The sequence below is a fragment of the Diachasmimorpha longicaudata genome, chromosome 18 (genome assembly GCF_034640455.1).
Source record: "Diachasmimorpha longicaudata isolate KC_UGA_2023 chromosome 18, iyDiaLong2, whole genome shotgun sequence".
NCBI classification, from domain to species: domain Eukaryota; kingdom Metazoa; phylum Arthropoda; class Insecta; order Hymenoptera; family Braconidae; genus Diachasmimorpha; species Diachasmimorpha longicaudata.
In genome coordinates, this window is record NC_087242.1 from 2,406,760 (window position 1) to 2,433,096 (window position 26,337).

At 35.9% G+C, this 26,337-nt stretch overlaps 1 protein-coding gene across 4 annotated transcripts in view; it reads left to right on the forward strand.

The window, feature by feature from the left end:
• Utx (Utx histone demethylase) overlaps positions 1-26,337 on the forward strand; it is a 68,189-nt gene that overhangs the window by 3,624 nt on the left and 38,228 nt on the right. The window contains exon 1 of one of the 4 annotated variants that reach the window (XM_064137225.1): positions 12,795-13,341. The exons of the other annotated variants lie outside the window; for them this stretch is intronic. The gene's annotated coding sequence lies outside the window, so the exon portion shown is untranslated. Of the gene's footprint in view, positions 1-12,794; positions 13,342-26,337 lie in introns of those variants that run through there. 4 annotated transcript variants of the gene reach the window in all.

Consider the following 26,337-nt stretch of genomic DNA (forward strand, 5'->3'; position numbering starts at 1 on the left):
AGATCTCAATAATTTCCTTACAATACCAAGAAAATATTTCATCAAAAATGAAAATTTCTCAAAACCTCACATAATATTACTACAAACTCTTGTCTTAGAATCAAATAATTCGCGATAATTTAATATCTCAAGATTACATTTAAATTATTTGTATTTCGCTTCGTCCTTCGCTGGAAACTCCCCACTTGATTAATATCTGCTGACAATAGGAATCGCCTCGACTTTCACAAATACCTTCATTCGTTTTCGAAAACTGCAGGGAACAGCAGAAAGTCCGAATGTCTTCCTCGAAGAGAATTATTTTTGCATTTCCAGATAATTATTTCTACTTTCTCAAGTCAATTGATCAATCAATTCCTGAAGAATGAGTAAAAAAAAATCTGGATACGAGTGAGTTCAAGTACAACTTTCTCATCATCCCTCGTAATTCCTTTTGCTTCGAGAACAAGAGTATCTGCTTTCAACTCAAACCTTTTCAATAAAAAAATAATCTATTGAAATTCACCGTTGAAAATGTACGATAAATTACCCTCACGACTAATTGCCCTCCCCTTTAGCGTCTCCAAAAGCCAAATAAAAAATTATTATTATTTTTTTTCATTCACGAAACATAAAGCTCTACAAATATTAAATATTCAGAATACTGAAAAATAATTAAACATTTTCCAATCAAATACTACAACAAAAATTTATATTTCCACGAGAATTTTCCCCAACATTTCATATTTAGACCGGGACTTCCCCCAATATTTTCCACCGCTTGTGCTTTTTCACTCGCCAACCAAAAATTACATAAACACAGATTTAAAAATGGTTCTTGGTCTCGGGTGAGAGTTGTTTACCTTGAAAAGAGGGTGGGGACCATCGGCCCTTGGGCAATACGCTCTCACTCTCAATCCGCTATTTCATTCCCTTTACCCTTTTTATTTTTTCTCTTCTCCTTTTCCATAAAAAAAAACCCCACCCCATTAAACTCGCCGGTAACTGCGCCCTCGTCATTACCATCTGTCGATAATAAAAATCCCTTCTCTGTTTTATCGACAGATACATCCCAAATATGGTACTATTATTAAACAAAAATGCAGATGTCGTTATTGTCAACATTTTATGACAACTCAACCCGATTAGACTTAAGTTCCCATATAATTTACCATCAGAGTAAAAATTTTAATTAAATTATTTTGTAGGGTAAAATGTTTATTTTGGAAAATACAAATTGTTAGGTTTTATGTCATTATTGAGGACGTAAAAATTATTTTTTTTAATAATAAACATTTCATCCGGGAGTGATGGAATTGACAATTTTACTCTGATGGTACGTCATGCGGTCATTTAATTATTTTTTGTATTATCAAAGTATTTTTTGGTTGATAAATATGGAGCTTGTTAGGGTGACGAATAACATTATTATTATCATTGTATAGTAGAACCCTCGAAACAATAATTTCAATTCAAAATTTGTTACTGGGATGGCCTCCGGGGGAATACCCGTGGTCTACGTGCACAACTCGCACTCTCGCATGGCCGAATGAGCACATTTGTTGGTGGGGAAGGGATTGGGGTGGTGCAAGTGTTCGTGAGCCCACAACACTGAATTAGACAAATACAACCGTTAGATAACGAAATGTCAGTTCTTCAATTATTGATTTTAACGTCAGTTGTAATGTCAATTTATGGGTTATTTAGTCCATCAGTGGTTTGACATGTTCAGGTGTATTTTAGTAATTGAGATGATTTTAGATGCCAGGGGAAGTCGAGGGAAGTGGGTCGGGAGTTAATGGAATCTTCAATGAAAATTTTAATGACTGAAATAGATGGGAATGGGCGGCTATTTTGGAGCTCTGTTGCCTGGTTAGAGGGGATGTTCTTGTGTAGTTCGTTTTTATTTATTTATTTTTTTTAAACAATTTGTTGGTGGAGCATCTGCCGAGGTTTTAACACTAGATTGTCTAAGCAAGTTATTTCAACTGCTTTTGACTTTCAATTTAAAAAATAATTTCTTAAATAATGACACAACTTCTTATAATTTTGTGATTTTTTCTACACAGCTTTAAATGAATTAATTAACTATTGTTGCCTCCCCCCCCCTTTTTTTTCACTTCCGGTATATATATGTGTGTTATACCTATTTTGCGAAAAGCAGTAATTTTGACTGAGTATTAACTGCAACATCTTTAAATACAACAGATTTTACTGAACGAAAAATTTATCTGATATGACTTTCTCACAATAACAAAACATATAATATTTGTTAAAAATGTGAAAAAGTATGTTTGGAGAAGATGTATGTGCAAAAAGATTTGCACTTTGAATTGTTTAAAATATCCAAATAATGTATAAATTATTATTATTTTTTTTCCAACTGAAATACATTTTTTAAAATTGTTAATTCTTTTTAATAAATCGTTGTGTGACTTTGGTTATTAGATTTTCATTTAAAGCCAGGTTAATTCATTAATAGACGTTTAAGTAGGAACAATTGAATTATATTTTACTAAAATGTGTTCAGACTTTCCAAAACCAAAGCATCGGCATCGTGTTTTTTTTTCTTTCCATAAACAGAGATTTGTTTATATTATTTAATGAACATTCGTTAGAGTTTTCGTCATAAAACCAGACAAACGGCCTCTCCAAGAAATAATTATTTCATGGTATAATAAATATAAACTTATATAGGTCTGTAATATGATCGTATTGTTTTTGCAATAGTAAATGATATAAAATATATTAAAAATTACTGTTAAACAATTTTTTTTGCGCATTAGTTATTTGTTCAAAATGCAGTCACTTTGACTGCTTTCAGGCAATATAGGTATATACTAAGCTCCCATTTTTCTAGTGTTTAATAAAAACACTAGAAAATAAAAAACAACAATATAAAAATTAATAATATAAAACTGGCGGGATAAATTGTTTTTTTTAATAAAGTTTAACTGGTAACACAGGGCGAGTCAAAATATTAATTCAAAAAACGTCAACAAATTATTATTAATATGAATAAAAAAATAATTCATCCGTTTTACTCAATTTTATTTATAATTTTATTTTACAAAATTATTATTGTCATTCTATCAATTATCAACGTTACATCTACTTTAGCTCTTCGTATATTCAACGAAAATAAATCTAGACTGAAAAAAATCATCCCTTGAAAATTTAGCTACTGAGACATTCAACAATTTTCACTTCTCCACCCCCTCACCCTTCGTGATTGCGCATTGATTCACCAAACTCTTCCAACGGGGCTTGGGAACCAGTTACCATGGGGTGAGAATCCCTCAGAATCTTTGCGCATGGATCTGCATCACTGAATTCTACCCCCTCACCACCAATCCCAGATATTTTCACAATTTGGGGGGTGAGAAGGGGAAGGGGATGTTCGACACATTGTTCAATTTCAAAGTTTAATCGTTTCGTGTCTCGGAACAATTATTCTTGCTGAAAATCCAACTCCTCCCTTCACCTAACCACCCCCCCCTCCCAACCCCTCATTTTGGGTTAAATACTGCTGGAGTTATTGACCGAATCGTACGAGTCATCTGTTACTACTGAGGTGAATGGTTTATCGGGGAAAAAAATTATAATTTTGACACATTATGTCGTTCTGTCTCTTATACTATAGTTTGTGGTTATCTTCACCCCAATAAATCTCCCTCTGCTGTGCAATCTGATTCAGACTATGTCCTCTTGTTTTTTTGGACGGAAAGAAAGAAAGTGCAAGCGTGCAACCCGATCCTATTTACGACGAATGTGTATATGTTTTTAGGCTGACGATGCGTTTTTAGACGATTTTTCTCTGGTAGTTTTCCACTGGGGAGGGAATCCCCACCCTTCACGACACTCGACTTTTTTTTTTTATTTTTTTATTTTTTTTTTTTACCTAAATGTACAGTTTTATACAACTTATATAGTTGTCACAATTTATATTAAGAGTATAATGAGACTGGAAAGAATGTAACATAGTTAAAAATGAGGGTTAATAATAGTGATACATAAAAAAAATTAGTTACATAAAAAAAAAAATTTTATTTATACAGATTACAACGACTATGTATACGTTTGTAGACTGACGATGTGTTTTTAGATGATTTTTCTCCGGCAGTTGTCCACTGGGGAGAGAGTCCACCCTTAGTGACCCTCGCTTTTTTTTTTTTTTAATTATTCCTAGAGTACGTGCTTCATACACTAAATGAAAAATACAATTTTGCCATTGATATTTGTTTTGAACAAACAAATGCCCCAATTTCCATTGGAAAAATTGGTTTTGAATTCTTTCTTTCCGAAGAATATTTTATTGGTAAAATTATATTTTTCTTTCGGTGGATGATGAAAAATATGGCAGTTGGGTTCTCATTGCATGTGAATTTCTCGTCTGTTGGTACGAGGTTTTCAGCTTCTCGGGTGCTTTTCGAGTACGACGAATGGAGGGCCTCATTTTTTAAATAGAAAAGAGAAACTGGAGCGGGTCGCTCGATAAAATACTGTGAATGTGTCTCCACTCTTGACTTATTATTATTTTTTCCCTTCATTCCTGAAGGGTGACCGGACTAATTTTCATGCAATAATTTTCCTTCCAATAATTTCAAAAAAATCGATCCCATTTTTAATTGTCTTTTCTTACTCACTTTAATTATCATTTAGATTTTTGAAAAAATTTTAAAAATTAGAACTTGACAGAGTGTTTTATGAGAAAATTCCATTCCAACATTTCCGTTGTCGTCAAACCAAATAATTTTTTGACATTTCGTAAAACATAATCCATCATTTAATAAGCAAGTTTCATTATTTGTTTATAAAACAGTAAATGTTTAAAAAAAATGTCAAGACTTTTTGAAATTTAATTCAAATACTACTGACTATATTTCATTTTTTTTAATTTCACTGATGCAATTTGTTGCAAAATTGGGCAACTGAAAATATTAAAAAGTTGTCTATACCGTCGGTAATTTACCGACCTGTGGAAGAACCACCTTAATCTTTTCCCAAAATTCTCATCTTTAAATTTTCTCCCTCTCCGCAAACTCCATAAATCCATCAAAATATTATTTCCCCAAATTTCCCTTAAAACTCAATCACCAAACTACCCCCCACCATCATCCCCTTCTCCCTCTCACTCCGTCGGAACGCGTTGACGATCGCCCAGAAATGCAAATCAAATTTTTCAACGTCAAAACAATTTACCGACGTGTCGATGTAATTTATCCTGTGTTTCACCTCTCGAAAAATCCACTCATGGAGTTACTGAATTTAGTAACACGTGAGGGGTGGGTATTACATCCCCTCTCGGCAGCTCTCCATTGTTGCACACGGCCTCAGGGACATTATTTTATTTTTTTTTTCTCCTCGTCTCTGAATAGGGAATTAAGAGGAGTACAGTGGACCCTTCGATGTCACCCCGGGGGTGATTCACATAACGCGTGCATCCCCCCCCCCCACCCCACCCGCTCCCCTCTCCCCCCTATACCTCCCATGCACCGCTGACGTGACGCAACTCCAAATGTTCTCATGCACAACTGCGTCATTTGCGCTTCTCCGTATTTTCATCCCCCTTACCCCACCCCCTTCCACCCCCTCTCGCTTCTGTTATTGTTGGCGGTGCAGTCTGTTGCTAATTGGAGAATTTTTTAATTCAGGAACTGATCGATGTGAATGTTAATCGATTCATTGGCTGTTGGTTAATATTGTGGGGAGGTAAGAAATCAGTTTCGGTGAATTTGTTGAATTTAAAATTTGGTTTCGGGGCTCGAGGGCGAAAGTAAAATTTTTTTTGCATTTTGGGGGTGGTGAGGGTATCGTTGGGAGGGTCGCGTGGGGTGAATGGAGTGGGAATTAATGTTTATGTGGTGAGAAAAATGGAATTTGGTGAAAGTTGATTTTTTTTTTGAGTGAAATTTCAGATTTAACTTCGGGTGGCGGTGAATTTTTGTTTTTTATTTTTGAAGTTCTGTCGATTCTAAGCATTCCGTTCACGTTTAAGGGATGAATAGAGGAGGAATCGATCTTCATTCGTCGAGAAAAATTGAATTTGATGAAATTCGATTTTCCCCGTAATAAAATCCCAGATCTGGCCCCATTTTTAATTTTTTTATTTTAACAATTCCGTCGATTCTAAAAATTCCGCTAACATTTAAGGGATGAATTGAAGAGGAATTGATCTTCATTCGTCGAGAAAAATCAAATTTGATAAAACTCGATTTTCCCCTAATAAAATCCCAGATCTGATCCCATTTTTTATTTTTATATTTTTACAATTCCGTCGATTCTACAAACTCCCCCAACATTTAAGGGATGAATTAATTGAAAATCGATCTTCTTTCCTCTAAGAAAATTGAATTCCATAAAAGTCAATTTTCCCCGTACTAAAATCCCCGAATTGACTCCAGCTAGCGACAAAGCCTTGAAATCGCTGCAAAACTTCCGAGAAATTTTACGAAATCGATAGTCGCACGAATTCCTCGAAACCTTTGAAATCTCATGAAATCGGCGATCGCCCGTCACCAAATTTTCAAATAAATCGCCCCTCCTCCAAAGCCACAATTTAGTTACAATTCAAAAAAAAAAAAAAAAACTTGGAAAAATAATGTGCGGATGAATAGCGGTATATGTCTGCCGGGTGGGGATAAACGCGAAACGGAAGGAAAAAGGGAGATTTCTGGTGGTGGGGGGGGGGGTCGACGAGAGAGGGGATGGAGAGAGAGAAGAAGCGACGCTGGGTCTTCCGCCATCGCCCGAACGTGGTAGGTCACGTACGTTGGCCGAATGAAATTGGCTGTGCCTGTGAAGCCGATCGATCTCACTAGCGCTTTTGGCTTCCGTCGTCCTTAGTGTCCTTACCATTTGCTCCACGCACCCTCTAATTTTAGGAGGGACAGAAGAATAGGATTAAATTTTCAAGGCGAAGATTACCGAGGTGGAATGAACACCATTTAAGAAGGGACAAACACTGGGGGGGAGTTTCAATTATTCAATTTTTTTATTCCCTGAATTATCATCAATTTCGACAATATTTTGCGAAGGATTGAACGTCACTTTTTATTGGGATACGGGTTAGAGGAGATAAATAAATGTAGCAACATAATCAATTACTTTAACTTGAATTATAAGAGGTTTTAAGAGAGGCTGGGGAGGATGTGAAACAAAGAAAAAATTTTTGTAAGATCAAGGAAATAATAATAAAAAATGAAGATAATATTTATTTATTATTTTTTTTTGTTTCTTTCAATGTATAGCTCATCGAGGCCTTTTACATTCCCCCCGGTTGCATCTTATTAATAAAAAATGAAGATAATAATAAAAAATAAATCAACAGTTCATCGCCATCTGGAGTGAAATCGAGATTTTAGTGCGGGGTAAATCGAATTTCATGAAAATTTGATTTTTCCGGACGAATGAAGATCGATTCCTCCTCGAGTCATCCCTTAAATGTTAACAATATTTCTAGAATCGATAGAACTTTACAAAAAAAAAGAAAATTCATCGTCACCCGAAGTCAAATCTGAAATTTTACTACAAGAAAAATCAACTTTCACCAAATTCTCCACCAACGATCGCCGCGTTGCTGTTGCTTCTTTACTAATCGATTATCGATTATCAAATGATCGATTATGATGGGGAAATAATCGATTATCTCCATGAAATCTGACATGATCGATTAGTGGACTGTAGGATTTTTTTAATGGACTGACGGAAGTGAAAGAATTTTTTGAGACTTTGAAATACAATCGACTGTTTGGAAAAAAAATTGTATTATTTATTTATAAGAAAGAAATGGTTAGAAATATACTTTTCAAAATTAAATTTAGGTAGTACTGACTGTCTATGAATTGTGCACGTCGTGAAAAAAAATATTAATTATTTTTCTCAGTGCAATTAGTTGGAATTTTTTGACGACTCTAAATATTCATAAACAGCGTATCCGGTCGGTAAATTATCGACCCGGGGGTAGAGCTAGTTTAAGGTAATAACCCGTATATTTTGTCGTACCTGTACATCCACATACCCAACTACTTCCCAATCATGCACCTCGAGTTGCATCAAAGCAGGAGGGAGAGGTATTATGTCAAGGGTGTGCACGTGTCCGGCGGGACAGGTGCAGGAGGCGGGTAAGGAGGTGACAACTCACCGGCCACCCGTTTTCCATCGTATAATAACACGTAAGAACTGGGGGAGGGGAAGAGGTGTTGCACACGCATTTGACCTAGTTTGAGAATGGGTCGATACTACGTGACCTCCTTAAGTCAAAATCCATATTTACATTAGTTCTCTTGGGTAGATTCGAAAATCTCACCTTTTGTTGTGAAGAAAAATGAAAAAAATTCTGGGAGAAAAATTATTTTGTTGATTATATTTGTTTTGGATAAACAAATTGCCGAAATTTCCATTGCATAATCAGATTTTAATTGTTCTGAGAGGAATATTTAATTGAGAAAATAATATTTTTCTGTCGGTGCAGTCGAAAATAACAAGGAAACGTCAAAATTATTTTCAAAAAAACGTAGGAGTTTGCCGCGGATTTTTTTTTGATCGAGTAAAATTATTGGAAATTTGGAAATTATTGTTCGTTTACAGTTAAATATTCTAGAGCGATCAACGAATTTTTAGGGTGCGATCGAACGCGTGGGTTAATGACGATAATTTCGAGATTAAGTGAATTCTGAATTAAAATTTCCCGCCTAAGATGACTGAACCAATGAGAGATGAGTGGGATTGACTTTCGAGATGTCGGTTGGTGTCGATTGGGGGTTCTTTTCGGACTAGGACCATATGCTCTGGATCAAAAGCCCTAAAATTACCGCAAAAATTATCTTAACGATCAGAGAAAAATCTAGAGGAATCAGGAAAAATTTCTGACCGTCAAGACTATTTTTCCGGAAGTTTCAAAATTTTTTCGGAGAAACACATTTTCCTGAGGGTTTTTGGAAAACCAAATTGAGGAAAATCTTTTGTGTGAGAATTCCCCAAAATTAGTAAATTTCTTGGCCGACTGTCGGCCATTCCTCATCTCCCAATAATAAACACCTCAAGTTAAATTAACTCATTCTATTGCTACATTCATTAATCCACTTTTACCCATATCCCAATAACAGTCAATTCAACCGAATAAAAAAAAAATATAAATCGAATTCCCCCTCTCTCATCACTGTCTCGATACCGTGTGAACGAGATTCTTGGAATTTTATTGTGTTGTCCTCCAACGTATCGGCTACACACTATCCGTATCGCGAAGTATATGAGGTATATGTATATTATTACCACGAGAAATTGTTTGGGCGAGGTCATGGTCAGTCGCTGATGCTGAAACTGAGAGTCAACAAACTCTGCCAGGGAATTCCCCCTCCCCCCTTTCACCACTCTTCTTGCGCACAATCTGGTTGAATCGTTTATCCATCTAGCTGAATTTCTGCCAAATGATTTCCTGGATTGGCAGGAATGTTTTTTCGGAAGATTATCAATGACTTTTGACAACTGTTTTCATCAGCGATGACGTAAAACACTGATTCTGATCGTTCTCGGTCACTATGAGAATTATTTATATGCAGACATAATTTTTTAAAACATAAACAGCTTCTTGCTAATACACTTTATTTAGTCACTTTTCACTATATTACAATTTATTACAATAATAATAATAATAATAATAGTAATTATTATTAGTTTTGTAATGAGAATAATCATAATTATACTATTATTATTTGTGGAATGAGAATAATAATGATTTATTATTATTTGTGTGCTGAGAATAAGAACAATTATATTATTACTATTATTATCATTGTTATTATTATTATTATTATTATTATTATTATTATTATTATTATTATTATTATTACTATTATTATTATTATTATTATACTGTGATTCCATCTAAACTTAAAGAGTACTTCCTCTGAAACTCACGTGGAAGAACGTCGTCTCAAAACAGTGACTCGAAATGGACTGTTCTCTAAGTCATTTGGGTACCTCCGTGAGTCCCCAAAAATTATCCTTAACCTCCCCTCCTTTGCGTCCAGCATCCCTAGACTTTAATGACCATCTTCTAATTTTGGGGAATTTCTAAAACTCAACGGACGTGCACCAGGCAGTGGTTCAAAATATTTTCTCAGGTCGTCAATAAAATAATAAAATGATCTCACGCCTCGGCCTTCATAAATTATTTCATTATTTATTTTGTTTTTTTATTTTTTCATTATTTTATTATTTAGATAAGACTTTTAAAATTTTCCGATACTGTGTATGTGACGGCAGTCTGAAAAGTCCACTTTTTCGGACGGCGTGTTGAAGGAGAGATTATTATGGATGAGGGGAGGCGCCGCGCGTGAATTGAAAAAGTAAAAGTTTACGGACGAGGTAGATAATGTTATTGTGACGGTTAATAGGAACGAAAAATATCAGATTTTTTTTTTCGAATTATGAAATTTGATGGAATATGAGGAGATGTGAGGTGCGGTGTGAAGTACCTTTTTATTGACCGTCCGCAAAGTATCGTTTTACGGACAGTTCACGGTCATCACAGAAATTTCATCTCTCGATCTTGAACTTTTTTCTTCATGTGATTACATTCCTCGACTGCGTCTCCATCGATTCCCCCACTCCTCCGCAAAGTGTTTTTTGCCCCTACGTTCACGTCGTTCCAAAAACTATTTTCGTCCGTTGCCCCAAAAACCACAATTCTAACCACTAAACCAACATTACAATTTTCCACGACTTTCCGTACTATTCCACCCACTATCACGTCACAGTATCTCAATACCCACTATTCCAAATCCCACATCATCCCCCAGTACCAAAATACATTTTCTCACCCCATCACCGCAAATTTTATCATCAATCACCTGATTACGATATCACAACATCGCAGCTCTCAATCTTCACAACATCCCTCCCATTCACAACTCCAAAAATAACCCGGATCCACTATTTTCCAGTCTCCTTCAATTACCAACAAAAGAAACATCTCTCCCACCCCCTCACCACCCTCCCTCCCCCCTCCCTCACCATCCAACAGCCCCAAAATCTTCAAAACCCCCCACCCCACTCCCCAATGACGTCATGGAATAGCGGGGCATGTTTATTACGGTCCAATAAACAGTTGCCACGTCACACGCCATCCCACAGCGTAATGGGGAGGGGGGGGGAAACGTTGCCACGTGACGTCACACGAGACGTTGCGACGAGTACGCAGGACGTACCAAGTTTATATGACAGGAGGGAGGGGGGGGGGTTGAGGATGTGGTGCTGTTCTGTGTTCTGTTCTGTTCTACACATCGGTAAAGATACCGACGCCGTTGTGCGGGAGGGGTCGAGAGAGGGGGGGGGAGGGGCGAGGGTGGTCGGAGGAGGCGGGTGGGGGGGTGAAGAGGAGGGAGGGGTCTAGTACGTAGGTGCCTGTAAACGAGAGAGAGTTGAATGACCCTAGAGTCCGAGTTCAATACACCGTCAAGCCTGGAGCGTCATGTCTGCGCGTCCTCACAGCTCTTCTGGTGCGCCTCGTCTCGATGTTTCGTCCCATACACAGCCTCCCCCCCTCTCCGAACCCCCTCCTCACCCCAATGCCCCTCTTTCTCCTGTTACACGGGTATTTAAACTTCCCGACGTAGCAAAAAGAAAAAGGAAAAAAATGGTTTTATCGAGAAAATATAATTGAATTTATTTCAATTGAAATGAAAAAGGGGATGAGGGGGGAGGAAGAGTGAGGGATGATTTTTATTTTATTATTTTATGATTGAGGGTCATTCTCGTTGTCTGTGTTTATTAAAATTTCCCGCGTTATTGGACAGTGGGGTGACGCAGCTGGGTGGGGCCTGTCATTGTACGGTGGGAGGTGGTTTGGGAAGGGGTGAGAGGACAGGGGGGGGGTGGGGATATTTATTCTAAAATTAGTACCCGGGCGCATCGTCGTTGCGTCGTTATTGAGGCTGCTGGGATAGGTAGGTGAAGAGGAAGAAGAAGTCACTGACTCTCCCACCTCGTGTGTATACCACACATTCCACGGTGCGTCGAAAATAAGAGGGAGGGAGTGAGAGAGAGGGCGAGAGGGAGAAAGGGGAAAAGACTAAAATTGAAGGGGGAGAGGGAAAAAAAAATAAAATAAATAAATGACTGGTGGAGGCATAAACCATGAGTTATTCATAACTCGTCATGCACCCCCTCGACTATTCTTCGTGACCGCAAATGTTCGTCTCTTGAACGCCCCCCCCCCTCCCCCCGCGCACCGCTGTCCCTACCCCTCCCTCACCCCCTTCGGCCGCCCGTAAAAAACAACAAAAATCGAGAAAGAATAAATGAACAATTTCGTTTGAATAATTATCATTGAAAATCATGACTATTCGGATGATGAAATCTTACCAATAAATCACAGTAATTACCGTCATTATAGTTAATTATTATTCTCAATTAATTATCAATAAAAATTGAATTCTTCGTTTTTGTCCTTGAAAATCTTTTAAAACTGAATTTTCTGCATCGAAAGTCATGCGGAGTGGGGGGGGCTTATGACAAAAGAACCATGGAAAATGATATAGGATTAGAAACAAGGGCAGCGCGCATGCGCATGATAATTCTATTCTTCCCCCACTATTGGCTTTTCGTTGAATTCCCCCCCACTCGGCCGTTGGCCGTGGGGTTTGCGCGGGGCGCGAGGGGTCGGCCGCGGGTCGAGCCCCTCACTACTGCACCCACCCCTCCTGATCCCCCTCATCCCCCCCCCCCCACACGCCCCGCGCGTCGCCCACCCCCCTGTTACACTATGCGCACGGCTGCTTGCGTCCTGCGCTCACGCGTCAGTCGTGCGAGAGCCTTCTGCGGGGGAAGCGCCTCTCTCGCTTTCTCACTGCCATTAGTTTAAAAAAAAAATCTATGTATATTAAAGCGAAAGATAATTGATGTTTTGTGATAATTACGATGAATCATGAATCAGTAATTGAGTGATAGATTGACGAGATGAATTAATCTATCGGAATTATTGGATATTTTGTGTTCAATGTGTTCAGCATTATTGTTTCGTGTTCATGTGAAATGAGAATTGAGTGCCTGTGAGAGAAATTAATTAATTTTATTAATTATTGTTCGAGTTGATTGAGAATTATCAGCACTTTGTTTGAGTGAGATAATTAAAAGGGAAAAAAAAACTGAGGCTTGTGCTGATTGTCGGAGTGAGCTTTGGTGGGTGGAGATACATGTGCATCATCTTTTTTTTTTTTTTTTTCTATTCGTGTGATGTGATTGAGGGGGGGGAGGGGAAGTTTGAGGAGATAGTAGTGGTGACGCAAGACGTGGAGACGTAGCGGTGAGGAAGATTGAGATTTAAATTCCCTGAGTTGGGGGTTTGCGGACATTTAAATGGTGAGTCGGTGATTTTTTGGTTTTTTTGTTTCATTGGTCCCACGACCTTGGAGTATTTTAGGAGATGGCGAGCGCTGTTTGGGCGGGGAATTCGAAATTGGAATGGGGGGCGGATGGGAAAGGGTTGGAATTGACGGGAGATTTTGGGGGGATTTTTTGTTGTGATAAAGTTGATTATTTTTGGTTTTGAAAAATAGTTTTGATGAGGAAACGGTGAATGGCGTTTGGTTTATTGTTATTTTTATTATTTTAAAAGATTATCTGAGGGAGAGTTAACATTTTTTTATTATTGAAAAAATATGTTTAATTGAATTTTGGTAATTGTATAATTATTTTGCGTTTTTAAAGGGAAAAAATGAGGGGAAGAACATTTTTAGTGGAATTATTCAATAGATAAATATTGCAGTAGTTCCAAATGTTATTTTGATCGACTGAGAGTGGAGTTTGTTAACAAAAATATAAAATAGAAGTGAAACTTGATTTTAGTGTATGATAATTTGGGAATTTACCTCGGAGATATTTTAATTGATTGTTTCATCGGCCCCAATGTAGTTTAAGTAATTATTTATGCGAGAATGGGAGCGTCATGATTATGCGTAAATTATTGGATTCGTTCACGTGAACATCCGAATAATTTTCCCGTTTTATTTAAATTTTTGGAACAATTATTGGTGGAATTAACCCGAAAAAATGTAATTTCTCGGCGTTTCGTCATTAGTTGATGACTCACGAAGTTTCGGTGTCAATGAGAGAATTAAATATTAATCATTGTCAATTTATAGGGCCCAATAATATCTAGGCTTTAAAAAATGTTTAAAATTTATCCATCGGTTCGTTGATAATCAGAAAAAATTGTGATCAGTTACTAAAAACAGAAAAATACAAAACCTAAAGAAATTAGAAGAAAAAAAAACAAAAATATGAAGATCACACAAATTAAAAGTCACATTTTTACGGTTTTTGAATCTATATAACAAAAAAAAAACTTGAATTTTGTCGATCGCAAAACTTCCGTTTAGAATAAAAAATCTGTAATTTGCGGATGTTCTCTACCTTTTCCGTAAAAATTCACGTTTATTTAATTTTTTCTGTGCAAATTTACGATGGGATCGACATTAAAAATACAATGTTTTTGTGGTTTAACATTATTTTATTGCAACTTTCATAACATTATTTTTTTAACTGTCAAAAATAATCACAAAATTGCGGAAAAAAAGAGTAAAAATTCTCGTAACCCCACGAAATTTTGCGAACCATTAAATCATAACAAACTGCCAAAATATAATAATCTGAAGAATAAATAAGTAAAATTCTAAAATTCAAAAATCAGACAGTTACAGCCCTTTCATTCAAAATCAAAAAATGAAAAAAAAAACAATTTTTTAAAACGCGAATTTTTGAGTAAAAAATTGTCGAACCTCCCCTTAAGTGCCTGCGTAACTTACCATCACAGTAAAAATTTCAATCCAATTAATTCATATAATAATAATAATAATATTATTATTATTATTGAAATCATTATTTTGAAAAATGCAAATTTTCCGGCTCTACATAACGCCATTATTCAGGTTATAAGAATTCGTTTTTTTTTTCAAAAAATAGACATTTTTCTTCAAAAAATAACGCGATTGAAAATTTTACTCTGATGGTAAATCACATGTCCTTTTAAGAACATCTCAACCACTGCCACCGTCAGTCCCACCTTAATTTCCCACTTGAAACAATAATTCACGAATACCCCACCATCATCTCCCTATAACACTTTCCATAATTTAATTATCACATCGTCACTATTTATTTATTCATTTTTCCCAATTAAAATACAAATATATCCGGAAATTATCAATAAATTACACAAATCAATTTTGAAAAATTACGATGCTCTCCCAGAAATTACGGAATATTTCTCGCCCCGTACAGAACATCATTCCTCACTTACCCCCAAACATAAACATAATTTTCCCAATAACATTTATTTTGAATAAATTAATTCTCCAAATTTTCATTTTAAAATCCGCTTTAAATTCTTGTCAGAAGAATATTTATTTAATTTTCAAAATTATATTTTTCTCTGTTTGGGCCCAGTTAGAATGGGGTTTTCCAAAAAAAAAAATAGTAAATTGACTGGATAGGGTGGCGATAGGGGAAGGGGGAGGAGGGGGCTATGACGACAAACGGGTAAAATCATATTAACGGTATCGCAGTGGGTCAATGCAACAAGTCGCACAGGACACGTTCACGCTTCCACGATAGTCACAAGGCATGTGATAATGTTATGTACTGAGAGGTCAAACGTATACACATGAAGACTTGGGTACTATAAATTCACTTGGTGGAATAGATTTTTACGATTATATCTTTATACACATTTTGTATGGTGTATACGATTGAGGATAAACCAGGTCACGTATGCGCAATAGTGAATATACTGGCAGTGACTGAGGTGTGCTAATTACGATGGGTAATTACTTTTACTGAGGGGCGGCGGGGTGGGGGGAGGGAGAGGGGAGGGGAGTGTTTTTGGAATTTTTCATTGTTGGGAATTCCGATGAGTTGCGATGGGATTTTGAGAGGGGGTGAGGGAGGGAAAAACAGACCATTTTGGATTGTCGATAACATAAATTTCTACTTTTTAAATAATTTTTTTTTTTTTGTTTAATTCTAAAGAGGTTCATTTAGGTCTCGGCACAATGTCACTATCTAGAACAGGTTCCACCGATTTTTTTTATTCCCCCTGAGGTCCTCCTGGCGACAGCAGTCGTCCTAGACGAAGGGGTGAGATAAAAACAAAGGGGGAAAAAAAAATTGGAGAATAAAAATACGAAAGATGAAGGCTCAGGGCGAGGTACGTTGTTTGGTGGCTGTCGATGGTTGTTGGCACATTGTGCAGCCTTGACCACGCGTAGGAGCTGGGGAAGATGATCATCCCGGCAGGAAACTAACTGTAGTTGTCGGCGTCCTCGGTTTCGAAACTCACGGGACGGTTATACGCCTGTGGATGAGAAACAGTGGAATCCTTCGGTAAATTGGTAGACGAGAATTCTTGGATTTGTCGGGGAATTTAATTGGGTGACTGGGATCGGTGTGTTTGGGGTGAAGGGAGGGGGGCGTACATATATATATATATATATATATATTTTTTTTTTGTGGTTTGGCATTTTTTTTTAATTTGCAAGAATATTGGGAGAGAATAACAATGCGTTGTAGGAGATGATTTTTATCTGAATTAGGGCATCGTTTTTCGTGTACGAGACCCAATCGGCGATGAAATTATGAAATTTTTGTTAATTAAATAGGTTTTTTATTCAAATTACCCGCGTAAACAGGTGTGAACCAATGGGGAGTCAGGGTAATAGTTTTGAGATATCGATATTCTCCCTTTTTTGATAGGGGTTTACATTGTTGTTTAATGTCTTGTTATATTTCAATTCGGTTTAAATTTGAAAATTGCAGTCTTTCAAATAAATCAAAAGTCTTTTTTAGTAAACTTTTTGGTCGTGGGAGCTCCACACGGAACGAAAAATTTGTGAATTTTTATATTCAAGTTATAAAATTTTTATATTATTTAATCAGTGAATTTTTATATCTGAGAATGATTACTATGTTGACTAGTAAAATAATAAATAATAAATAATAAATTAAGGTGTAAGGGGCGACGAGAAGATGGCCGATAAATGGCTGATGCAACAGATCCCATGAGGGAGTCGAAAATCGGCAATAATCGGATATATTCGGCGCGAATCGTTAACCAATCACAATGAGTTATCGAAAATTGCTGTGCGGTACATTTTAAAAAATGGAGAAATGCAGAATAAAATAAATTGATCTAGACAGAAATTTTTAAAGGTTTTCTATCACTTTTTCATTTAAAGTCAAATAAAAAATTATAGACCTTCAAATTTTATAGTGCTGTTTCGTAAATTTTACGGAGCCACATGTCATTAATTACAAAATGTATTACAAAATTTATTTCAATATTTTAGCATTTTGCAACTCGATTCCGGTGCCCGTCAGATTTATTTTCATGCGACTTTTCTCTCCGCGTATCGATTTATTTTGCGACTATTGCTTATAATTAAATTCCTAAAAAATCGAAAATCCATTTTCCACAATTTTCTGGAAGATAACATTTCTGATAATCGCAATATCAACCGATAACTGACCAGTAAAATATAATAAAATATTCAAAGACGAAAAATGAAATAAAATTCACAACTCGTTAATTCTTCTATATTCCAATTCACTTTTAATTTGCAAATAGCAATTTATTAAATAAATAAATAAATTTTCTTCTAAACTGTCCAGTCGTGAGAGTTTTATCAATTTATTTTGCAATTATTACTCATAATTCAATCCTTAAAAAATCGCAAATACATTTTCCACAATTTTCTGAATGAAAATATTTCTGATAATCGCAATATCAACCGATAACTGACCAGTAAAATATAATAAAATATTTAAAGATAAAAAATAAAATAATATTCACAACTCGTTAATTCTTCGTCCTAATTGAATAATCAGTGATACGTTTGGACGTGCGATAATTGCTTCTCAGTACACTGCAATTTAATATGCAGTGGAAAAAATGAACCCACTGGGCCATTTAGCACTTTATATATTCCAACGTGATTATGCATATGTGTTAGATACGGAGCGGTACATTCTCTCGACTTTGTACCTCCCGAAGGATAAACAAGGATAGAATGAGAAGATGCAGGTACTAGAGGTTAGCGAACCTCGGTGACCAGTGGGGGGATAGCAACCTCGTCTCATTAATATTTTTTTTTCTTCTCTTCCTCACTCCTACAATTTTTTTACATTTCTTTTAATTTTTCAATCCAGGACTATCCGAGTCACTCGCCAATGACTATTCCCATGTTAGAGATTGAGTGGAATCTTATCGGGAACTGGTTGGTGTACTTCTTGGCTATTTATGGTCGTTGATAGGACGGGAGAAAGAATTAATCTATAACAAGATTATTTTTCATCCCTTGATGAGTTTAAAAGGAAATTGTTCGAGTGAATTCATCGATAAAATTTATTTTTTAACGGAGATATTCCAGGTTTTACGATTTTGTGATATTTCAGATCAGTTTGGGAGTGATAACTGATAGTACTATAAATAAATTACTGAAAATTGTTAATTTTTATTGAATCTGGTGAGTTCGTACGAAGAAATTGGATTTTAAAAAATATAGAAAAAAATATCTTGCATTGAATTTTTTAATTTAGAGTTAAAAATATATAAAATATATACTTCATAGGTATTTGTTATGGATTTGCAATATCTGGAATTGGAATTAATTATATATTTTTCATTAATTTTTTCATGAAACAATTTTTGAATTCCAAATTATATTAAAATTTTTCAATTCCATTTCTTGACATCTTAAACCCATAAACACTGAACTTCCAATTATTTCTGAATTGACTTGACCTTGACCTTGATGGATATTTATAATATATAAATACATATATCCATTTCTATCATATAATATATATTTTTTCTAAAACATATTATATCATATGATACCTCCCATGTCCTCAGTTTTATGTACCGAAGGGTGCAAGGAAAAGTCTAGGGGCTGAACGAACCATGAAAGTTCTGTTATGATATCATGAGGAAATTTCTGAGGATTTCCCGAGGGTTTATTACGGTTCCGCCAGACCGAGGAATTTCTCTTAATTCCGGGAATTCCCCCTAAATTTAAAAGAAGTGATAGAAGAAAAAAAAATCCGGATATTTTGAAGTACTGAAGGACCCAAAGGTTCATTTATGATCCCCTAGATTGTCTCAAGTGTCGAACAGACGTCGGAAATAACAATTAAATGGTTCGGATAAAGCCCATCGAATTATTTAGTGAAAACAATAATTAAATATAATTAAAATAATGAGGTAAACAATAATATATTTTCATATTTATATTCAACTTATTTATTCCCCCAAAAAACGTCACAAATTTTCTATCAATCGAATTACCCCCTCCCCGCGCCCCATCCTAAACAACAAAAATCAAAACAACAGTTGAATTCCACTTCATTATCCATCTCGATATCACAATTAATCGTGTCCGCCAGCCTTTATTGACACAAGATAATATATCGTCCAATGACCTTCTCCATCACATGCGCCATGCACTTAACAACGCAATATACCATAACTCAATTCCTCTGTTTATTTTTACCACACGAGTCATTACAACTTTGAATACCAAGTCAATCGAGTAACGAGGAATAATAATTCGTTTGTAAAGTACGTGTTGTTTATAAAATCCCTGAATTTCGTTGAAATATCTTTGTGAACAAAAGAAACCCGGGGTACTATCCACCTAGAGTCCACTTTTCGTGTGCCCGTCAACCGAGTGACCCTGAAAGTTCAACAGCCCTCGCACGACGCCCCCCCCTCTCCTGCACACCACCCCCTCACCGCCCTCCCCCTGGTCGGCTGCTCCTGACCCCCTCCCCCGCCCCGCTGGTGATTTTTTTTTTTTTTTTAATGTGTGTGTGTTCCTTGCGGTGAACCCGCAAGTTCGCCCAGAGGCCCCGAGGGCCCACAAGATTCTATCCCGCGGTTTTTTTTTTTTTTAAACTCCTTTTGTTCAATTTTTTACTCTATTTTGTCTGTCGTTCTCCTCAATATCCGGCGATTCGGTCTCGCCCGACGGAATTTGTTTCACGAGAAATGGACGAGAATTATTTTTTGGGGAATAATCGGAGGAGATTTTGGGTGTTGCATAGTGACAATATTTCAAATGATTTGTTCTTTAATTTTTTGGGAATTGGAGGTTTAGAAATTAATTATTGTCGATGGCCCTCGAAAATATTTTTATTTTCAGAGCTAAGGAAATGGATAAATATATTTTAGGGAGCAAAGGGTGTCCCAGAGGAATTTTTTGAAAAATTGTATTTAACATTTAAAAATGAAAAGCATTTTGAGACACGTGATAGTTAGTTAGAATTCTCAGAAAAATATTTGTGATAATTAGAAACATCAAAACGTTGTAAATTTTTATTTTAAATAAGTGACGCCAAATTGTCCTGGACTTTTTGGGCCTTCATTTTCCAATTCTCCCACTTCTCACTTTTCCAAAAATATGTACTTCAGGTATCAGTTATACTGAAGTCAATATAAATTTTTTTTTTGAGAAAAAGAGTGGGGGGCACGGATTTGTATGTAAAATTGACGAGGGGGCGGTGCGGGGGTGAAGGTAGGGTAGGTTGTCAAGGCAAAACTTCTGTTGACATCAGTAAAATTATCTCATCTAGTTCAGTTTTAAAATTCTCATTAATCGAGTAACATAAACTATTTGAAGAGTATTTTGCTTTTTCATATTAATATCCAATTGCAATAGTTTGAGGGCCTTTCAGGAAGAAATAATTATTAAACTTATTCGATACTTAATCATTAATATACAACATTGGTAATTAAACATTAACATAAGATGGCGACTTATGGAGAAAAAAGTGGCGAAAGTCTTTGTAAAAATGACAAACAAAAAAAAATATTTCGACGACGTGTGAAAAGTGGATTTTTCCGCACGCGAAAGCTCGATAATTCCGATAAAATCAATATTTGTTTAAAGAAGATTCGACTGAGTGGAACTACAAAAACATATTCGAAAATATTCGGTCAAAAACTGGATCACAATTTCGTTGGCATTCGATACACGATAACATCGCATTAATTTTTTTTCCTTAAATATTATTTAATTACTAACAATAGCCACAAATGAGATGAACATTCGTTTGATCATGACCTGAGGCCGAACATTTTCCTGGACAAAAACGGGCGTCAGCGATCAGAACCTAATTATGATCCGAAATACCCGCAGTCAGTTTATTCTGAATAAAAATAAAAAAAATACATTTCGACAGGAGCTGCCGTATTTGTGCTGCCGCAGCTCATGGTTTGTCAACAAGTCAGCGTGACAATAAAGAGGCGGCAAAACAATGGCCTGTGGCACACGACTCGGCTCGCTGTTCGTGTTAAACAAAACAGAAAGCGAATAAAAATCACGAGCAAGACATTTTTACATTAACTGACAATGACGCAAGCGCGATTGCCGAGGAGTTGCATTCGAGACAGGCGCGCCAAGTTGCTCATGCAACCGGCATTCACCACCTTCACACATCCCCTCCATCGTTCCTAAATCAAAGCGACGTATCTCTTTGTTTCAGCAGTGGGATCATAACTGTCTCCTGTCCTTCGTCGTCGTAAAAGGATGAGGGCTTCATGTTATGAAAAATTAAAAATTAACATTAAAATGAAAAATTAAAAATTAATGTTTCAAGGGTCCGACGACCTTTGCAGACCATTTTACAATTTTTTGGAATTTAGTATTATTTAGTATTCGATAATGGGATTTAAATAAACAACACTTCTGTTCTATTTTATTCACTTTATAATTTATTCGTTATTCTTCTTGAATCTGCTTTTGTCAGGAGGTACGTCACGGCGTCAGGATTTTTTATTGTAAAATTATATCGAGAATTATCCTGTTTCCCTTGCTAGCTAATTCAGATCCTATCCAACGAGTCCTTTGACGTTACAAGATGTGGAATTTTGTATTTATTTTGTGTCTTACATCTGTCGCTGAGAATTTTCTAAAAAAAAAAAGATTTATTTTTATTAAATTATTCACCAAATTCTGTTTTTAAAAATATAAATTAATAATTTTTGTTTTTGAGGGGGGGGGTGGCAGACCCCAAGCGAGAAGGGCAACGGGGATGATATCGAGACAAGCAGTTGTTCTCACTTCTAAACCAGCCAAAAAAGTACAACTTTTCTGCCCCGAGTCCACAAAACTAAATTATTTCTCTGAACGTACAGAACTCGCTTCAGAAAACCGTAAATTATTTTTTTTATCAACACAAAACCCCAGATGTTTTTTTTTTTTCATCAATAAATATAAACAAAAACTTTTGCATTTTATTTTGCAATAACTAATTTCACAGCTATTACACTTAACTCAACATTTTACTCCCATCAAAATCCACGAAAAAATCCCATTCTCTGCTGATCGTAAAAACATTTTTAATGAGAAAAATTCACTGTAATTACGTTTTTCCCGGAATATGATGTTGAAATCGGTCTTATTTTCACTCGTTCGTTCCCAGAAAAAAAAAACCCCAACACAATATCAATCTCGTGTTGCACCGAGTAAATCGTTTGCGTTGCATTTCTCCCTTCGTAACTAGACGTTATTATTACATATCGATCCTCTAACAATTGATGTGGCGATGCCCTGGGGGGCGGGGGGGGGGGGTGTGAGCTGCGCCGAACCTCAACTGTGAAGATTTTGCATGTTCCGACACTCTGATTTACAAATTTTTTATTCACAACAAACCGTCTCTTCGTGCCGTTGCAAATCGTTCGTGCGTTAATAAATCAATAAAAAAAAAAAAAAAAAAAGAAATGAATGGGGTAGAGATAGGGGATGATTTTATGGTGATAAGGGGAGTGCTATGATACTCGATGCACGCGAAAACACAGAGCCTTATTAAATTGTTAAAATAAAAGAAAAAAAATATGAATGTGTGGGGGGAATTGAGAAAGTTGAGGTCGACATGAAATCGATTGTTTTCGATTTCTTTTTTTTTTTCTTTTTTCTTTTTATGAATTCTCTTTTGTTCTTTCATTCGAAGCATCTGCTTTTCTATGATCCTCCACCTCCTCCTCCTCCCCTTACCCCCCCCCCTCCCCCCAACGATTCGATTGTTGTTCTTAGTGTACAATTACCGGTTGAAGGTAAAAGCTGAAGGAAGCACGCGACACGATTACATACGCATTTTATTTACCTCTCCCTCATTGAAGGCTAAACCCTGGCCTCACAGTGTGGACAAGAATTATTAATTATGAAGTGGCCGTTATGTGGACTTTGAAACTGTCGGTGAACCCTTGTTGCATAGTTTTGTAAAGATGGGGAGGGGGAGAAGTTTTATGAGTTATTCAGAGAAATTGGTCAATCAGTTATTTATTTGCAAATCGATTTGTGGAGGGTTGGGGGGCAGTTGGGGGAGGGGGTAGGGGGTAGGGTTGGAGGGGGAATGGAGAGGTTTTGTTTGATGTGATGGACACGTTGGAATGCTGAATGTGCTTTGATGGAGGGATATTTTTTTAGGGAAGTTTATATTGTGATGCGGTGGGGTAACTTTTCGAGGTAGTTCAGTGAAGGGTTTGATGGGGTTTGGGGTTGTTTAGAGGGGGTGAACTCAGTGAAATGTATATTTGTAATATATAATATATTATATATAATGTATAATATGTAATATATAATATATAATGTGTAATCTGTAGTATATAATAGTGCAAAATGGCCGCGAGGGTCATTGCATATCTCGAAAAGGATCGCCTAATAATTCTTAAAAATTATATGTGTGTGTAGATATATACATATATATGTAAATTATGTATTATCATGTATTTTTCTCTCTAATTCTAATTCTCTTAGAATTTTTTTTTCATATATATGTATATTATAGTCATCCACGTCGATTTGTTTTTGGTACCGTCATTTGAAATACAAAATTCAACACAATATATATAACATATAGTACATAATATATGATATATAATATATAATACATTACGCATAATAAATTATATATTATATTATATATCTGACATTTCCATCAATTTTCATAAAACAATTATTCCCAATCCCCTCAAAAACGCCTCAAATCCATAAAAAAAAATAACTTCACTCAATTAAATAATTTCTAATGCATTACAAATTCCATTAATCACTCTAAATCATCCTAAAATCGTTCAAAAAATTCACGTTTAGTATCATAAAAAAATTTCACCCCTCGTACAAAATTTTTCCTCAATTTTACGACCCACTCGTGCCTCCAACATCCGGAAATGGAGGGGATACACCTGGACTATCGTACTTCCGGTATTCTTCGTCTTCCTAGACACTCCACACGTCCTCAACATCCGGTACTGTCTCATTGTCATCTCTCCCCCTCTCCTCACCGCCCCTCGTAGAGTCTATTTGCGTGAAATTTTAAACGTAAAAAAAATTTTTACAAAATTTCTGTTTAAATTCCACTCGAAAAAAAATACAACTTTTGAATGGATAAAAAGCTTTTTCGTGTACCCAAGTCTTCAGTACACAATTGTGTACTTCAACTCCCCCCCCCCCCACAAGCCCCTGTCTCTCTCTGTCTCTCTCTTTCTCTCACAGGTTAATTATTTGCGAGTGAAAAGAAAATTATCGGAGTTATTGAAATAGCGAGGAGAGTCGATGAAGTGGTCTGGGAGGGGTTGGGGTCGTCTCTTGGTAAAATTGAATGTCTTTTCATGAACATATGATGGATAAACACAGGCACATGTCATGTACATGAGGAGACGAGAACATTTCCCAAAGGAGTTTGTAGTGATGATGGTTGGGGGGTCCACATTGTTCCTCGAGCTATTGTACGACGATAGAATTTTTTTTTTACATTCGGTTTGAATCTGTGAGGGGTAACTGGGGGAGGTTTTTTTTTTTTAGTTTTGAGAATGAAAGGGAGGAAATGTTGTGGAGGTGCAGGACAACAAATGTCATTTTTAAATGGGAAGGGAGTGAGGATTTTTTTATATTAAAGTTTGTCGGAATTTCAAACGAATTAAAACGATTCAGGCGAATTTTAATTTTATTTTGATCGTTGGGGTTGGGGGGTGGGGTGGGGTAAATTGTTGAATGGTAAAGGAATTTGTGGATTTTTTTTTTATGTGGGACAATAGAATTTTTTAGGAAAATGTGGAGATTAAAAATAATGAGTGGTAATCTGGGTGAAACCAGATAAAACTGCATTTTCATTTGAAATTCATAATTAAATTATCTCGTTAGTTGGTGGACATCGATTAATGGATACCACAGGGATTTTATGCAATTTTTTTGCATGAAAATATTCGTCTTAATGAAGTGCATTAGCACTCAGCATGAAAAACCGCAGGTGATCGATCGATCGTTTGTGTTTAATGATCAATTGCCGATGATGAAGAGCGAGGGGGGGAGGGATTATATGTCGTGACATGCGACACCTGCCGGTAACATCAAACAGCCAGCGGTGAGTCAATGACAAAGGCTGAATTTATAAAATTCTGATGAAATTCGATCTCTTCGAGCGATGAAAATTCAGACGCCATTTTTTTAATTGCATATTGAAGACGATATTGTAGTAATTAACAAAGATAAAGTAGTTTGTGTTTGATGGGGTTTTTGTGACAGCTGATTGAAACTTAACAAAACAAATTGCACCGACGATTCAATTTTTTTTTGTAAATTTCCTATCGAAATTTATTTTTTTTAGATTTTATTAATAAAATGTTTTACAGTCCACAAAATTAATTAAAACTCATCCCTAACATTTTTTTATTGAACTTCACTTCATTTATAGTTAATCTACCAAAACGCAATTTTTATAATTTTTTCTAGTAATTTTTACTAAATTTTTAGAAAAGGAATAAATAAAATGTTTTACAGTCCACAAAATTAATTAAAATTCGTCTCTAACACACCACAAATTTAATTAAAACTCATCCCCCAACATTTTTCTATTAAATTTCACTTAATTTACAGTTAATCTATCAAAACCTGAATTTTGTAATTATTTTCTGGTAATTTTTCCTGAACTTTTCTCGTCGTCTGCCTCAACATCTCCACCGAGTCCCCAAGAATATCATCTATCTTCCCCCGAAAGAAATTATACCCCAACACATCAGAAGAATAACTAAAACCTTTTGTATCTTCACGATAAAACAAAATTAAAATAATAATTTAAATTAATTAATTAAGTAAAATAAAAGTAATGATGACTGATACGTAGAATAAATCGAATTGGCGTTGAATGAGATTGTTTGGCTACGATTTGAAAAATTTAAAAGTGAAAAAATTGTAAAATCAATTGTCAATAGAAAAAAAACAATTGTCAGCGACGCGAGAATATTTCCAACGTGAAATAACGTAACGGGGATTGCTCAACGCCCGTCTTAAAGCCGATGGAACG